This window comes from Haemaphysalis longicornis, unplaced genomic scaffold, assembly GCF_048455015.1.
Source record: "Haemaphysalis longicornis isolate Haplotype H1 unplaced genomic scaffold, Haemaphysalis longicornis Haplotype H1 scaffold_1, whole genome shotgun sequence".
NCBI lineage: Eukaryota > Metazoa > Arthropoda > Arachnida > Ixodida > Ixodidae > Haemaphysalis > Haemaphysalis longicornis.
The window spans coordinates 413,473,469-413,491,360 of NW_027526203.1; the positions used below are offsets into that span (position 1 = coordinate 413,473,469).

The following is a 17,892-nucleotide window of genomic DNA, read 5'->3' on the forward strand; positions in this document are numbered from 1 at the left end:
CTACTACATTCGTTTTCCAACCACGGCCTTGTAACTTGAACTATGGACTTTACAAAGCAGAACTCTAGAAGCTTCGTTGGTTAATGTATTCTGACGTACTTGGAAACGAGACATTTGTTGGAAAGCTCCGCGAGAAATCGAAGAACTTCAACCAGGAACTGTAAGCATGTAGAAGTAGAAATCTTTCAAAGCACAGACAAAAAATTCAGTGCCCTTCCACTCTGTGAAAAAAGATAACCAGCGAAGCTGGGTGCAAGTCCTAGGAGGGCATGTAAAACACGTTTGCTTGTACTTTGCAATTAAGGGTGCTTCTTAGTCAATTAGCTGAGTGAAACTTGGAAGGACTCGAGCTTTATTCTAGCGGGAAAACATGGGGCTCTACGTTTCCCTCCTACGTCGTGGGCATCTCACTGTCCGTGCAACATACCAACCCAAGCCGCTCGATCACGGAGTACAGCAGCCAAGTCCCATTGGGCCGTGATGCGTCCATGTTGAAATCTTCCACCAGCACAACTGGCATGTCATCAGTGAGCGTGTGAATCCTGGCTGCCCGTGGACGCCCCCGCCCTTCACCTTCCCCCTCCCCCCATGCATGTGTAAAGGGGGCATCGGTTATGTCCACGTGCTTAGACAGGAAAGACAGCTCAAGGATCCCTTCAAGAAGGCAACACAGAACACTAGTACAGGAATTTCCGATATGACCTCAATGCGAACCCCACAAAATGTAGCCAGAAAGAAGCAAATGCATGTTTTATTGTATTAATATAATTTGCATAACCGGTATACGTAAATATCTACTTGTTGAAACCCACCGGAATATACCTGAAAATGTTTCTATACCATGAATTCATTAATAAAAGCCAACGAGCGCACACGGATCAGCTGCTTGCAACACTGACATGCACAAAGCACATAGTACTTGAGAAGAAATAAAAAGAACAGAACCACATGTGCATATGAGTATCTGCAGCCTACTTGGCATGCGACAACTGTGAAAAAATGCCGTGTATCTAATGAAATGGAACGAGTGTTTATTTTTGTAGCTCCCCAAATAGCCTTTGGGTGTCAGTATAAGTGTATATACATCAGAAAATACATGGAGCATCTCATGTACATGCATGCTTCCATTGTATGTATTTATGCCAGCAAAATATAAATAAAACTTTAAAATCAAAACAGAAGTAATGTAAACAGTTACGCCACACAGCGACACAACAATAAACAGATGGACACACACCAGCCACAATCTGGAGACTTGCAACCACAGCTTCATTGAAATGACTCTCAAATATCTCAAACATGTGGTCCTGTACAATATGTAGTTGCGTTTCTACCTTAGTATGTCCAGGGGAATGAGTTCAAGTACAGCTTGTTGCGCAAAATATTTTTGCTGACATAGATAACTAAGATAACTGCATGAGCACAACAATGTCTGCTGGCATGTAGTTACACGAACTTCACGTACAACTCGATCGGCTTTGCACAATGCACAGCACTAGCAATAGGCTCCTCTACTAACTTTCATTAGTAGAGCGGAGCGTAACTCTAAATCCCTCCGGCAGTGTCCTGTGGAGAAAGGGACGAGGCGCCATGACCCGTTCTGAAGAGTGCTTTAATGGAACATAACAATGATGATGATTATGGGCATGAGGGCGGCGAGGCGTCATCTTTTTCAACATCCTCCCCCGCGCGAAGATGGATACAAGTTTCACGGTGTGTTTACAGTCCATGGCGAGAAATCAGTCCAGTTGACAAGCCACATCATTCATGTCCGTAGAGGCAGGCAGTTTCGGGTGCCTCACCGCTTCTGCTTCCACCGATGATAACTATGCTTCTTAGCATGCCGCGGCACAGGCCTCCTGATTTGGCAAATTGCCTTTCAACTATTTTCGTAAAACCGAGTACGCAAACCGATCCTTCCTACACTGGTTTTGGGTTCACAGCTCTTCGTTCGCCAGTCAGCAGTTGTGTTCCTTGCAGAATTTTGCCTTCGTATCCGCTTGAAACTCCTGGAGGACTTCTTTGGTATCAAAGTTACTATTCCTCTTTTTCTTCTCTTTCGCTTCGAGCTGTTCACGACTCGGTACATCATGTTCATCTTGGCCATCCGCATCCTATGGTGCCAGTTGCATCGTGAATCTGTTCCCTTGTATGGCAAAATAGCCTTCGTTTACTTTTCTTCCGTATGATCTTTTTAAAAGGACAGTTAGCTTTCGTTGCTTTGGATGTTCGATCACCTGCGGTCAACTTGTCACAATTGTTTTCTGGTCCCACATGTCTCGTTTCAGTCACGATCACTTCTGTTTCACCTGAGAAGTCTATGTACGTTGGATGGCGTTTGGTGTCTTCTGCGCAGAAATCAAGACGGCTCTTGTCTATTGGCGATATCTTGCTAATTCATTTCTGGTCTACACTGGTCGTCTTGGTGTCAATCGGCTATGAGGATGTTGTTGCCGTTCACAGTTTTTTTATTACCTGTGACATTCTCTTCTCTGTTTCAGCGCAGTGTGGGATCTGATCTAATTTGAGTTCTGGTGGATGTAAGGACAGCTTGCCGATTAGTTCTTACATCAGTCATCTTCATTTCATTTCCACCGTGCCTTCAAAGTCAAATGCTTCAAACATTACAGATACGAGGTTCTCAATGTCAACAGTGTTTTCAACTTCTCGGTTGATCTGAGCCAAGCAATCACTTTGTTCCGTCAAAGTCTTTAAAAGATCGCTCAACTCATGTATTGGTGGTTGCTCGGTGAGGAGAAAGTCGTCAACCTTGCCGATCACATCTGTAAGTCACTCCCGGACGATGTGCCGTCTTTCGATGAGGGCCTCCATGGTCGAGTGCAGCGTCATGGACTTCGATATTGTTGGAAATCAGCCTCACGGAGCAGAAGTCGACGTCATTGTACCGGGAGTTACGGAGCCGCAAAGGCGCATTTCATGAGTCGGCAAAGGTGAAACGCGAATGGGCTCACTTCTGCTTCTTTAGCTGGCCCCCAGCTTTATCTACGGGTTCGTTGAAATGGCGGCTTCATTCTTCTTCACCAGGGGTGAGAAGGCAGTTGAAGACAATAAGACAATTCCGCACGGAGTGGCTCGCCTCCGGAGGTCCCTTGGTCCCGGGTTTCGGCACCAAAAATCTGGAGAAAAGAACGAGGCGCCATGACCCGTTCTGAAGAGTGCTTTAATGGAACATAACACTGACGATGATTATGGGCACGAGGGCGGCGAGGCTTCGCCTGTTTCAACAGTCCATTGTCCTGTTGCATTAACCCCAAAAATAGCCCCACAATTCCAACACACACACAACAATTTCGTGAAGAGGCAGCCGACTGGAAATAATTCAGGGAAATATCCCAACTGTCACATGCCTCAACATAAAAGTTAGATATTGATTGAGCTACAGATAGGTATAATTATTGCACACATAATAGAGGCAGCACATTCCTCAATTCCCCAAACCTCTCGTAGAAACAGCAAATCGAGGATTTGGTAGAATGACGAGCGCAAGGTAGCTTGTAAACAACAAAATAAAGGCTGGGCATCTCTCCGACGAGACCCAATGACTGAAAACCGGGTTGCCTTCAAGAGTGCTAGGGCAAAGGGCCGCAATTTAGACGATAGTCTAAAACTGACAGCTGGAAAACATTTCTTTCATCCATAAAACACATACACTACTTCTTGAAACACATCCATAAAAAACATACACTACCGCTCTTTGACAAATGCATCATAATCAGCAAGAATAAAGACAGGTTAACCAGAGAAATTACGGAAGCTGAAAAAATAGATAGGTTGCAGTCTCAATGCGTGAGCACACCATCTGTATCCCTTTCCCAAAAAGAACTCTGTTATCTCAGACGATTATAAGTGTCTCTGCACATGTGTGGTGGTACACAAGTGGAAAGCGTGACATGTATAAATTGTGGGTTTTTTTCCAAATACCGTATTTACTCGCATAATGAACCCACTCGCGTAATGAACCCTCCCCCCACTTTTCTTGTTGAGAATTTACTTTTGTCACTGAGTAAAAAATGCGGCGGTAATATGTTTTTGTTTTAAGCATGGTTGCTGATGCTGTAGGCGATCGCAGTAACTTGATATCGTGCTACAGTACGCGCAGAAATGCTAAAAATGCATTCCAAGAAAAACAAATCTCATCCGTAGCCGGAGACGTGAGCGCGAATTCCGTGGCTTAGAATTTAAAAATTGCTTGTTTGCGGTGCGCCACCTGTTGAATGAAAAACAAACCTTGCACCATAAAAACGTTGCGGCGTGCGAACAAAGCACCAAACGTACTCCGCACTCCTTCCCTGCTATTTGATGTTTAATCATGGTTTAATCTTGTTCCGCCGGCGTGCAAACATAGCACGCCTTAGCGAACAAAGCACGCTTTAGCGAACAATGCACGCTTTTCTGGCAGTACAGGCAAAGCTAGACCTTTGTTTCTCTAAAATCCTCCCTGTTCTGTGCTGTTACGCGACTTCGCCATTATGCTCCGTGGTTTTGTTGTTCAGCTGTGTTCCAACCTTTTTTTGTGGTCCTGCTGAGCGGCGTTTTAAAAACTACGGTGGCGGAGCATGCGCTGCACATGGAAATGGCGCAGCTGTGTGGCACTTCAGCGTTGACCCAGTGCGTGTAGGCTACGGGCGAAAACGAGAGGTTTTCGGGCGGTGAACAGGGGTCGCCACAAGTTTCATGGGCCCAAAGGAAGTTTGCCGGTGTCGGAAAAGAAATTTTGGAGTGCCTTGACGGCACGGAAGACGGTGCCGACAACAAAAGTGCGGCCGCAAGTGACTTCATTGAGGAGGGAAGTTCCATGGCGAAGGGGGACGATGGCGAGTTCCAAATAAAATATAAATTTCATTACGTAATTACCTACGTGTTTTTATGACAATGGCAAGGCTCTGACAGCCCTTCTCTTAGCAACTTTATTGTATGAAATTTCAGCTTTTCAAAATCTCTTGCAATTTTTTTCCCGCATAATGAACCCTCCCCCCAAATTCATGTCGAATTTTCCGGAAAAAAAAGTGGGTTCATTACGCGAGTAAATACGGTATATTTTGTTGGTAGTTAGCGCTCGTCCTGTTGTCTTCTTTCTTTGTCCGTGTCTAATTTGCGCTTTCAGTTCCCATTATGCATCACTAACAGGCCCAAACTATGACCCTTTTGTTCTGTAAAAACAACCTCAGTCATAAAACACCCATCGAACATCATATTACATGACAAATACAGTACATTGTATCTTTGTTCCTTAAACGACCTTCACTTCCACAGCCTTATGCAATAACTGTAAACACTCTAGTGTGGAACTTGAACATTTCTTTCACAGACACCTACAAGACCCCTTCTACTGATGTTATGGCCCCTTGGAAGCTATTGCTAGTAGTGTGCGACATCTCTTTTGCAAATATAGACAACAAAAAAGCTCCCACTGTCTTGATTCACCAGCACTTTTTAAGCCTTCAGCACAAATATCACTGCACACAGTTTTACCAAGACCTGCCCAAAACAAACTCTGCGGTATCATGTGCCGTACGTGGACCAAATCTCTCTGCTTCAAAAACCCTAAACCCCAACACCAGCATTTTCACAGGTGAAGCCCAAAGTATTGCGATGGCAATAGAACACATAATACAAAACAAAATTGCCCGGTCATATACGCTGATTCTCTGAGCGTAGTGACAGTCCTATTGTTGGCGAAGCCCCATAAGAATGCAGTGTTCAACTCGCTCATGAACACTATCATGTCAGCATACTCGATGGGGCTCAAAATCAGTCTACTGGGTTCCTGGTCATTGTGGGATAAAAGGAAATGAGGCTGCTCATTGGGAGGCAGCTGCTGCTGCTTTTCGTAGAAATGTGGGCATTGTGTCTGTGCCTTACTGCGATATCAAACTGCTCATTAAAATAAAACTCCGAGAACATAAAAACAACACAGATACATAGAAGTTGCTCTTTGTCGTTTAAGGATAGGACACACACATGGTACACATGGATATCTTTTGAATGCAACACCATGGCCAACTTGTATCAAATGCAGAGGGATTCTTTCTGTTCTCCAAGTCTTAGTTGAGTGAGAACTTGCAACACCACGACGGAGGCATTTCATCGATTTATACATGCAACACATACCACTATACCCGGCGCACTATCTCTCAGAGCAAGGTCTAATCAGCGACAAAAGAGTTTTGGAGCACCTGGCTGAGGTCGACTTTTTAAAGAAAATTTCTTATTCAACATAACCACAGCCTGTCTCTCAGTGATGAGGAAAGTCCTGAGGCCTTTTCCGTGGCACACAGGGGCCTCAATGCTTTTGCTAGTCAAAACTTTCTACATGAGGCACCCTGATTTGTAGGGACTAATCCTGCAGGCTTACTTAACCCTTACTTTTTACTTGATAATTATTGGACCTATACACCAATTTTAGGTAATCACCCTTTAACCAAAACATGGTGCACCCAACTTGCATACGACACAACATACCTTGTCTGGCGCTCTTTGGCCCAGTATCCCTTGCACCATTAAACACAATCATCATCAGCTTGCTCATGACCGGCCTTCTAAACAGCTCGGCATGTTCTGTCTTTCCATTTCAAGGAATGCCTGAGTCACAAGTCTGGTCACAAGTTAGGGCAGTGTGCAGTAATTTTTAATAAAGCCAGAAATGTACTCACTTGCAGAGGCTGTTGCAGAGGGGGGATGGTCTGACAGCTCAAACTGATGAGGCGTTGGAAACTGCTTTCAAAGGCCACTTTAACGAGTACCTGAAAAAAAGTAGAATGAGAGGAGTAGTGCAGTTCCAACTCCCAGAAAGATGGAAAAATTCTCAGTTCCGAGTGACAAAGAATAGTGGCAGGCTATCAGTATGCTGTTTCGCATTTTAACTGAATAAAAGTTTACTTCCCTTTTACAACATGCACTTGAAGGACATCAATTAAAGAATCAACATGTTTCTAGCAGTTTTTTAAGTGTACTTAATATGAAATGGTACAAATGGGGGGCAATTTCGTGGCTGCTTTATTCGTACACAGATTATGGCATGGCGAATTAATATGCGCTTTAATCTATAGCTACTAAAAAACTGACATTACCTTTTCACATCTTTTGGGAATCCCAATATAAAAGAGCTAATGCGTGCACAACTTCACAGCAGGCCTGGAAGAGTGTGTCCGACACCCTACGATCACATAATCACTGGGATCTTCACGCAATGAGTTCAGGGATCTTTAACAAGCTATGGAAATTTTGTAACATTAAGGCCAAATGCATTCAGACAACTATAGTACAGATGTACAACATTAGCATAAAGACTTTATTAAAATGCATTAAAACAGAAAAAAACCTGAGGAGGAGACTGATTCCGTATGGGATAGCCTGAAAAATTGAAGGAAAAAAATTACTGATGTTTAAAGTTGTCATAAAGGATAATTAGAAGCGACTGTACAAATCAGCATTTAGCCATACTAGACAGTGTAGATGAAAAAAATCAAAGGTAGTAACCATCTAAACACTAAAATGTATGCACGTCTTGCATGTCCTCACACTCCGGTGCCTGTAGTACATTCCACATCTTCAAAGCCGGGGTTGTTTTCAAAACAGCTGCTCAATAATACTTAATCGCCACATCTCATCATTCATTAAGAAAGCTAGGTATTATTCGTGAATTGTTTAGCCAATATTATCTCCGAAATAGTGGCACTAATTTAAATAGTTAAAACGTTCACACACCCTTATTTTGCTATTACTATGTATGCACAAGGATCCAATCAAAGGCGATTAATGTTTTTGTTAAAATGGCAGTCCGTACTTTCTGGTTCTCCATTGACATATACATACTAAGGGATTGAAACAAGCCAGTGCAGACATTCAAAATCTCACATCCATTTTTTTTTTAAATCGTATCCTATCTAGCCAAGCTTAAAGTGGAGGAATGTCACTGAAAGCTCTTCATAACACGGTATTGTCTACCAAATTTTTTCTATGTTTCTGAATGCCATACATTTTCCAGAACCATAGACTAATTAGAATATTGCAGACAAAACATTGAGCATTTTATTAATTCATATCCAATTATTCTGACCTGCAGCGGTGGCTTAGTGGCTAAGGCGTTGTGCAGCTGAGCACGAGGACGCGGGTTCGATTCCCGGCCGTGGTGGCAGCCGTTCTGATGGAGGCGAAAAGCAAAAACCCAAGTGTGTACAAGATTTTGGTGCACGGTAAACATCACCAGGTGGTCAAAATTAATCCGGAGCCCTCCACTACGGCGCGCCTCATCATCTGCATTGCGTCAGCGCGTTAAACCATACATTCAATCAATCAATCAATCTAATTATCTTGTTTCCCTAACTGGTCCAGATTAGTTCTGGTTTTCAAGACACACTATTCTCACCTCCTTATTCTGAACCACCTATGGAAAGATGTTTGATGTTGCCTGGTGACACACAATCGAACCAATGAAAGCACATTATTTTTTTTTCTTGCATTTTTTTTAAATCGCACAGTGGCGGATTATTGGACTTAGGTTTACATCAAGAATACCCACCCCGTGTTGGGCTGGTCTTGAACTGGGGGCAGGAAATTCTAAAAAATCTGAAGCACAATGTGGGGCTGTTTAGTTGTTTTCGCTCAGTTTCTATTTTGCAGCCAATGCATTCCTTCATATTTATAGCGTGATGTATAGGGATAACTGTAAGAAGGAAAATTGTGTAAGGATACGTAGAATTTTTTGGCCCTGAGGGACTTAGCTAAATAAGTGGGAAACAATGATTCCAGCCAGAGTTGGTAAAGGCTCTGTCTGTTTTAGCACTGCGCTTGGGTTGGACATTGATACTCATGGATCATACGTGACCAAGAATAGCAGGAAACGAGCAAGCACCAAGAACAAAAAGAAGCATCACACGACCACCGATTGTTGATGGTCACAATCGATACCACAGATTGTGAGAGAGTAAGGTAGTATGCATGGGTTTCGGATCTTGGGCCAATCTCAAAGCAACAACAGCCTAAAAGAGGCTATGGATGTGGACGCTATAACTACACCCTATACATAAGGGCAGTGGGTCTTTGCGGAAATGGCTGTGACAGCTGTGAAAGCAGCAGACAAGCAAGGGCTGTTGTGTTTACAACTGTTGGAAGCTAATTTTGGTGCAGCCCACTGTGAGCTCAAAAGCAAGTTGGAGTAAGTACTACAGCAGCTGCAACACGAGACTAGGCATAGAGAAGTGCTGCAGGCACTAGCGCAACAGATTCAGGAGGAACGATTCGTAAGTAGAGACAGAAGAATGCAAGATGCGGACTGCACCTAGGCGGCTGAGGATAGGGATGCTCAGGTGGACCTGTCACCCAGAGAACTTCAAACACTCGTGAAAGGCGCTGAACGCAAGAGCGCAACAACTTGGAAGCAGATCAAGAAATCGACCAAGCAGGGTTGTCTGGTGAGCAGGAGACCCGCCAGGGGATTGCTGCATCAGCACCTCTGCATCCAGAGACTGAGCAGAGTGAAGCACCAGCACCGGGAGGGGAAGGAAACACAGGAAAGATGCCAGCAGTGAAGAGAGAAGCCAAGGAGCTGGTCAGATGGCCAACCAAGCAGGAGAACACAGAGACAATACTTGAGCTAGCAGTTTTCTGCACAGAAATTGCCTGAATTCAGTCTTGGTAACAGCCAGAAGAAAGTTGACTGGGACGGGACCATAACATGCGCATATCTGGGGACTCCAATGCCGACTAGCTAAAGCCAAGATACTCGGCAAGGAATGTGTGGACAGGGCAGCCACTTTCTGGATACAAGCAAAGAGAAGTAACCGATGCAGAGAAAAGGAAGTTGCAGGTAGAAAAGGGCTTCAAAGACTAGCAGTGACACATGCTAGCCTCATAGAAAGGTCTTGGTGGAGCAGGCCATGTGCAAGAACTGCAGCCCCTACAGTCATACCTGAAAGAAGGAATGAGACTGTCCCCCGCAGCCACTTCCTCATCTGTGCAGTCCCAGGGGAAAGGATCAATAGCGAGGAGTTCCACAGCACATGCTGTATGCAGAGCTCATCAGTCAAGAGAGGCCGGCTTGGATGGAATCAGCTGCACCATAGCAATGACTCACCCATTCCACATCATACTCAGTACGAGGACCCGCACATTTTTAGGACATCATCTTAGCACACTGGCCACCGAGAAGGTCAGCACACTCTGCTGCCGAAGACAGCGCATGGCAGGGGGAGTGACAAGCAAGGCAGGGGCAGTACAAGGCCGGGAATTACAACGAGGCACATGCAACTGGTCTGCCACCTTGGACAGAGCCTGCGGAAACTGGGCAGACGGGTCCAAGGAATCTTCGATCATCAATGAGAAGGAGATGGCCTTGGCTGGGAGGTGCCATCGAGGATGGAACCAAAGGGCCACAGCCCTGTTAAGTGCACCCCAGTACCAGCTGCTGACGTAGGGTATCCCGTCAAAAGAGCAAGCTGAGGCAATGACGGTACCTTTTCATAACCAACATCGAGCACGGAAGGAGGAAAGGTGGGGTGAACTCACCAAGCAAATGTGGGGTGAGAACATCTTTGAGTTCGCAGTAGTAGAGACTCACTTGTGGGAGGGTGAAGCCTACCCAGGTGAGCCCAGCAATGTGGTAAGGGTATAACAGCCCGGGAATGATGCCTGGGGTGCCTGTGGTCAGTGCCTCAGCAACGCAATAGAATACACATCACGCTCAATGAGCGCGCACATGTGGGCGCAAGAAGACATCGCAGGCAAGCTCGTCACCCTTTCGATACAACACTGGTGGTCAGACTCACAAAATGATTGGCACAGAGAAGTGCAGCTGCACTTGTGCAGAAACAGTGCCTGGCTTTGACAGCATCCCGTAAGCTTGATAGAGGCGCTGGGTGGGCACCGACCTGATTGAGGTCCTGGAGGAGGCCGCCATCCTAGAGGAATGGTCAAGGAGCCCAAAGGTCCTTGTACAAAGGTTCCAGTGGCAAAGCAGACCCGTTCAACTACAGGCCCGTCCCTGTCATCCCCACGCTGTACAAGAGGACGATGTAAGCGGTGAGGTACCAACTGCAGGAGCGGGCAGAGAGGAAAAGGAAACTGGTAGAGCTACAGATAGGTTTGTGTGTGGGCAGGCTGATCAAGGGCTGCCTCCGTGTGCTCATCGAGCGTGTGGAAACAGCTCAGCGTAGCCAGGAACCCCTGCATGTCACATTCATCGAAATAGTATTTCGAAATAGTACGCAAGGACTGACTGGGAAATCAAGCAGCATCCTGGGCGCATTTGGTCAGTAGGAAAGCCACATTTGTTTGCTTTGGGCCACCTATGCCAATATAACTGCTCAGGTAGTCTGGAAAGGTCACTTAGTATAAGCACCCATTGAAGATACACGGGGGCCAAGACACGGATGGCCTCTGTCGCACCTACTGTTGTGATAGGTGTTCTGGTAGGGGAGTGGTACACTTCCTCTAGGAATCTGCGCAAAGTTTCAGGTTGGAGTCCAAAGAAGGCTGCAGGAAGGTGGCTTTCCACATTCCTGTACTTTTCTGCGTGGACAACTTTGCCATCCTTGCTGGCTCACTGCAGGAATTGCAAGAGTTGCTGGACATCTGCGCCATGGACATGAATGAGCATTGCCTCGTTTTTAACCAGGACATGTGTGTTGTCACGGTGTGGGGATGGGGACGCAACATAAAACTCCCTGTTGGTACCTACAGGCTGCCACAATTACCAGGGTCACCACAGCGAAGCTTAAACGGGAACACAATTTTCCGAATCACATGAGTACATGGCAGAAACCCCCCCTGCGCACTCTGGACAGCTGGCGCCGGTTACTAAGACTGACAAGGCATGGACAGCATGTGCACTCGCAGGTGCGCAGGCTGCAATGCTCAGATTGTCAGTAAAGCACAAAAGGTTAACCTTTGCAGCATTCATTGTACCGCACTGATATATCTGAGCAGGATGTGCTCATCGATTGCGCTGGCTTTTGCACATAGCATTGCTGGGCATCGCTTTTTGAAATTTCATTTTTGCTCCATCATTTAATTACGGTAGAATTAGCTGAGCGCACAGTGTAAAAACATCAAGAGAACCTTTCCCAGGCAGGATTCATCAGCATGTGAGGTACACATGCCCAAAAGCCAGCACAATCGGCACGCCACAATGCATATGTATCATCGGAATGAAACAATGCTACAAAGACATTGCCTGCGCTGCTTTACTGGCACTCAAAGCACAGCTGTTTGGAGTTGGAGAATTTTGTGTGCCTGCCATTACGTGAGGACATGCAAGCACGCCGCGTCGATCTTGACGATAAGCGCTAACCACATGGAGTGATTTTGCAAGCGACTTGGGGAGCGACGCGACTAGCGACGAACTACTTTTCGCCGCGGACCAAGTCGCTCATCGAATCGCTCGGTTCTGGGTCGCCAGAAACAGTCGCTCGCCTCCCGGAAGTGGCCTCAGCGACTAGCCAATAGCAGAGCCCCTACTTAAGCACGCAACCTCCGGTTTTGGAAGAGAACGGGGGGGAGATTTGGCGCGCGCGCAAAATCCGCGCAGACGGCTTTTGCGATGGAGCGTCAAAGAAAGCTTTGCATGGTAAAGCTTGTGTACATGCTGAAGCAGCAGCAAGAAGGCTCCCGCACACACTGGGCGAGACCCGTGTGGCAAAAACGACGTCAAGAAAGCGAATTCTTCACAGTGGTGAGTTGCGTTAAGCTGAGCTGCGCGAGAAAGCCCGCGGACTTTCTTGGAGTTTAACCTTTCAAACCATGTTTCAAACCCTGCATTTCATCTTGGCTGTGCCTTGGCAGATGGCAAGATAGTCACATGTAGGATGCCACACATGCAATCTGCTGAGAGAAACTTCGTTTTATTTTTTTGTGATTTGAAAATCAGTGGCATTCAGGAAAACCTTTATTTTTCGACCAACCTAATCATATTGTGCATCTTGAAGCATTTGTTTTGTATAATTACTCTGGTTCTCCTGTGATTGTATATCAATGCAGTGGGGTGCACAATATTTTTTTAATGTTCATTGTAATGGTACGTGTGCAATGTATATAGCACATTGTATAGGTCTCAGCAAGTGTTCCCTGTTTTCTCATGTGTTTATAGATAAACATTCCCTGTGTTATCTTATTCCTTGTATATTTCCTGGTTGAATTTGCTACGCCTTAAAGGTTGTGGTGTATCACATTTGAAGAAACAATGACGGCTCGTGGTGGTCAGTAAATTTGCTCAAAGGAACCAAACTTGCCCTTTGGTGATAATGGTTGCCGCCAAAAAGTGGAGGCTGTCGTAGTGCACCCTCTTGTCCTCGTTGTCAGACTCGTCAGTTCGGGGCCCGTCCAGCTCCTCTGCTCCAGCCCCACTTTTCAGGAGCGGGAGCTTCGCCTTTAAAATGCGGTGGTAGGTGTCTTTCAAGTTTTTCCATCTAGCTTTGATGTCCGTCACTGCAAAAACAAAATGTGTCGGCGGCGCTGAGCTCGCGAAAATTCAGACTTCGCAATTAGTTCTCAGAGCCTCGTAATACGCGCACACATGGTTTGAGCGGGTCGAAACGTACATTTTAATGCAAGCATCACAGCACGTACGGGTTGCATTCTGCTACAGCAATGCATACAGTAGAGAATTTACTTAGGTTATGTTTTTTTTTTTTTTCTGTTTGCTTTGCGGGATGCAGACAAGCCGTTGTTTACAATGAATTCTTGCTCACCAGTTGATCCATAGTGTTCGGCGATAGCCACGTCGGCTCCTTTGAATGCGTCGCTTTATACTTCTCATCAGTGACGTTCCAACGAAACTCATGCTTGCGAACTTCTGCGATGAGCTTCGCGTTGAAAAGTTGCTTTTCCTCGGCGTTCATGTTGGAGCCGAGAGACGAGGCCACGAGGCGCAGAAGGAAAAGCGCGCGCTATCGCAAACCCAAACCAGTTTTAGGGATGCAATGAAGTGCGAAAAGCAAGGTAGAAAGTTACTACATTTTAGTCATGTTTTTTTATGACAAATGAACAAATAAACTCTTGCTGTCGCACTTATATTTGGTATAAAATATTTGTAAACAACCAGCGTACCAAGCGCGTTACTATGCGGAGTGCGGCCAGTGCGGCAAACTCGAGATTGGCATGGCTGAACCGGCTGAACTTCACAACCACTTTGGATTGTCATCGGCGACGCTCGTGCCAGCGTCTTTTGTCGGGGGTGTCGATCCGGACCCGAGTGCAGCAATCAGATTACGCAGACTGGCAGGCACTGGCAACGTACAGCACCCCCCCCCCCCCCAAAAAAAAAAAAAAAGAAAAACACATTCGCTGGGAGGCGTTTTCGGCTAAGGTCCCGGTACCTTCAAGGTAGTTGAAACCATTGCATAAGGATCTTTGCCGTCTACCGCTCACTGAGTTTGATAGCTATGTTATGGGCACGACATCGTGGCCATCGTTGGTTTTGGTCTGTGTCATACTAGTATACATACTAGAGGGAAATCTGTCGCTGCAGTCGCGGGCCGCCGTGGGCCCGCGTTTCCTTTCGTGTTCACGGTGTGTGTAATGTTCATACACTTACACCTTTACGTTTCCTTTACATTTGTACTGTGGCTCCACGTGGTGTATCCGAAACAAAACACTAAGCAGGCAAGTAAAGCTTGGAGGAAGTGAACAAATGGGAACCTTGGGTCAAAACTCGAGTAAATCACTGAGGAGCGGTTAGCTCAGGTAAATTTTTAAAAGACGCTCATTTTTCGTCGTAACACTGTGAAATACAACGTGTTTACATAAATAATATATAATTTGTTAATGTTATTCCAGTAAAAGTTCTGATCACAGGGATAATAGACAGGGATAATGTCAGCGGGTTAATTTTGAAGGCCCGCAAAAGCACGGCTAAAGCGAATAAACCACCGGCGAGGCACTGTAGCTAATTGCAATAAAGAAAAAAAAAAAAAGAGGCACCTAGACACCTTACCCCAGCACGCGTGGTTCACTATGGGCGCCATCCATGCGCGCCTAAAACCAAAAATCAAAACTCGTAAACACGTACATTTTTTGCATAATAAATAAATTTTCTTTACTTCACCGTTGCATATACAACTAAAGTGATATAAAAAAAAATGAGGTACACCAAAAAACAACATTCTGTTATTCACATAGTAAGCGATCAATATCAACCAAATGCAAAATTTTTACATTAACTTCGAATTTAACAACACTTTGTGAAGGCCTGTTTGAGTGACCCACGGCACCAGTTTGCTGCCGCAATTACTCTTGCTTCTGGAGGCTTGTTTTCTGAATTGAGTATGATGTAGGCTGGTAGTTGTTAATTGTGAGTGTATATCCACGCCTCGCCTGGCCGATGTGTAATGTCGTCGGCCCTGGCAATAATGGAAGGCCCTTCGGGGCCTCAAATCAATTCTAAAGTAAAGAAATATTCACACATGGCTGCAGAGGTTGCAGTATATATATATATATATATATATATATATATATATATATATATATATATATATATGTACACACACACACACACACAGAGTGATCAAGATTAAATAGATCGTTTTTTTTTAAAATTAGGTGCATAGATTTACGTGAAGGGTGCACCTATATAGTGACGTCATGCGCCCAGGGGGACACAGAATGAGATGATAATTGTTGATGTCAGTGGCTTAATTAATTAACATAGCATAATTAACTTGTTAGTCTGCAGTAGGCAGGCATGTTTGTATTGAAAAGTTAGAGGCAATCATGTTTCTACGCAGGTTCATTGGGCAGAATTCTTCTGACGCATCCGTACTCAGAGATATACAACTGCGAAGTTTGCCGTTCGCATTATCACGCATGCTAGACAGCTAAGACCGATGCAAAGCTTAATTGTTCCGTGTTTCGATGGTGGTTCCGAGTATTGCGATAACGCCAGGCAAGACTGAAAGGGTGCCGGTTATCACTTTTGCCTATGCCTCCACCCCGTTGGCAAACTAGACACCGTACACAGCAGGCACGTCACAAAAGGGATTGAGCTTCACGCCGGTCCTCATGCACTGCCTTGCATGCGTAATCATGCGAACGGCAATTAAACTTTGCAGTTCGATATCTCGCAGTGCGGATGCTTTAGAAGAATTCTGCCAACTGAAACTGCGTATAGAAAAACGATTGCGACTAAATTTTCAATACAAACGTGCCTGCCTATCCACTAAAAAGTTAATTATTCAATTTTAGTTAAATAAGCCACCGACATCAATAATTACCACCTCATTTTGTGTCCCCCTGGGTGCATAACGTAACTGTAGAGGTGGTCTTCACGCTAATCTAAGCGCCTTAATTATTTAAAAAAAACCTGTCGACTTAACTTTGGTCACCCTGTATGTATGTAAAGCCGGTCGTGGTTTGCATGTATGTATGTATGTATGTATGTATGTATGTATGTATGTATGTATGTATGTATGTATGTATGTATGTATGTATGTATGTATGTATACACGACCTCCACAATACGCGTCTGGTGCGATGACCACTACGCTACCGGCGGGGCTATTTTCCCCTCCACTTTCTTGGGTATTTATGTCAAGGTAATTTTTTCCTGCGCTTGGGGGTGGTAGCCAGCGCCACTCCGACTGCTTTATATATATATATATATATATATATATATATATATATATAGTGAGGGAAACGATAGCGTTTGTCCAGTTTCTTAGATTATTTAATTTTTATTTATTTATTTATTTATAATATTTATTTATTTAATTTAATTTATTTAAAGGGGCCCTGAAAGGCATTTTGAGCACACTAAATGAACTAGCGCAACCGTTAGATTGGGTCGTCAACGTCCTCTGTGCCAAGTATTACTCTTTTACGCGCAGCGGAAAGCTCACACTTTTGTTGCAAAGTTTGTCGTTTTTTTCTCACCCTTCCCTTCGTGTATGGTCCCTAGAAATATGTGCTAGTCTGCCGTCCGCCGGCCGCGAAGGGGGCTCCTCCGTGATGCATGCAGTGGCGGCGCTGCAGTCAATCGGAGCGCGGTGGCCGGCCGGCGCGATGGGCAGCGGCGAACGGCGCTCAGCCGTGCCGCTGCTGCCTTCGTAGTTCTGCCCTATTTCGGGGCGGGTTCAGCCCATTTTAACTGCCCCTTTTCGAACCCTATCCGTTTCTGTCGACAAACCAGATTAGCCAAATAAGTTGGTTCTTACAAGTACGAAGAATTTTAACCGAAGCGTGAAGTGACAGGAGTACGGTTTCGCGGAGCCTTGTAAAAACCGCGGAATCGTGTGGCTACGCTATTTCGATTTCGACACATACTCGGGGGCTTCGGGAACACTGCCGGCACAGCGTCGTTTTGCAGCTTGGAAACTTCATGCGGGACTTCAGCTAGCAAACAACCGTTCTTTGTGAATACCCCCGCCGTTGTTAACTGATGGATTAGTCAGCGCGTGAAAATGTGTGTGTAGTGTGTCGGCGCTCCGCTTTTTTGTATGGCTCTTTGGAACCGTCTTTCTTTGCAAGTTTCCCAAGATGTTATCCCCTGTACGTGTATGTAAATAAAGCAGCTCGAACCGGTGCCTTCTGACTTTTCGCATCGTTGATCTGGAGGCCTTAAGCGCACGTCTTCGCGGCCCCCTCAGTTACGTCCAGTCAACTGGGAATCTGTTAAATGTAAATGCCGAATAAAAAAACAAGACGCGTGAACATACATACGAAGTTTTATCGCCTTCAGTCATCAGATACAGTGATTTCTCCATAACTCGAACTCGGATATCTCGAAATACCGGTTAAGTCGAAATCTTTTTTTGCCGTGCATATACCTGCCATAGGCGACATTTTCCACCCTTTGTCTCGAAACGTCTTTTCGGGGATCACGAATATCTCGAAATTTTGACAGAGAGGCCGCAATGCAACATCCGCTGCAGGCAGCTGATA

At 45.3% G+C, this 17,892-nt stretch overlaps 1 long non-coding RNA gene across 2 annotated transcripts; it reads right to left on the minus strand.

Annotated features, from left to right (window-relative positions):
• Positions 1–605: 605 nt before the first annotated feature.
• On the minus strand, positions 606–14,234 carry LOC144155539 (uncharacterized). Of its 2 annotated transcripts, XR_013319590.1 has the most exons (4): positions 13,707–14,234; positions 8,081–13,443; positions 6,675–6,764; positions 606–3,137 (listed from the first exon to the last, which is right to left on the minus strand). It is a non-coding gene; the product is annotated as an uncharacterized LOC144155539 (long non-coding RNA). The 2 variants fall into 2 exon arrangements; XR_013319589.1 differs by having other exon boundaries at positions 6,675–13,443.
• Positions 14,235–17,892: the final 3,658 nt, after the last annotated feature.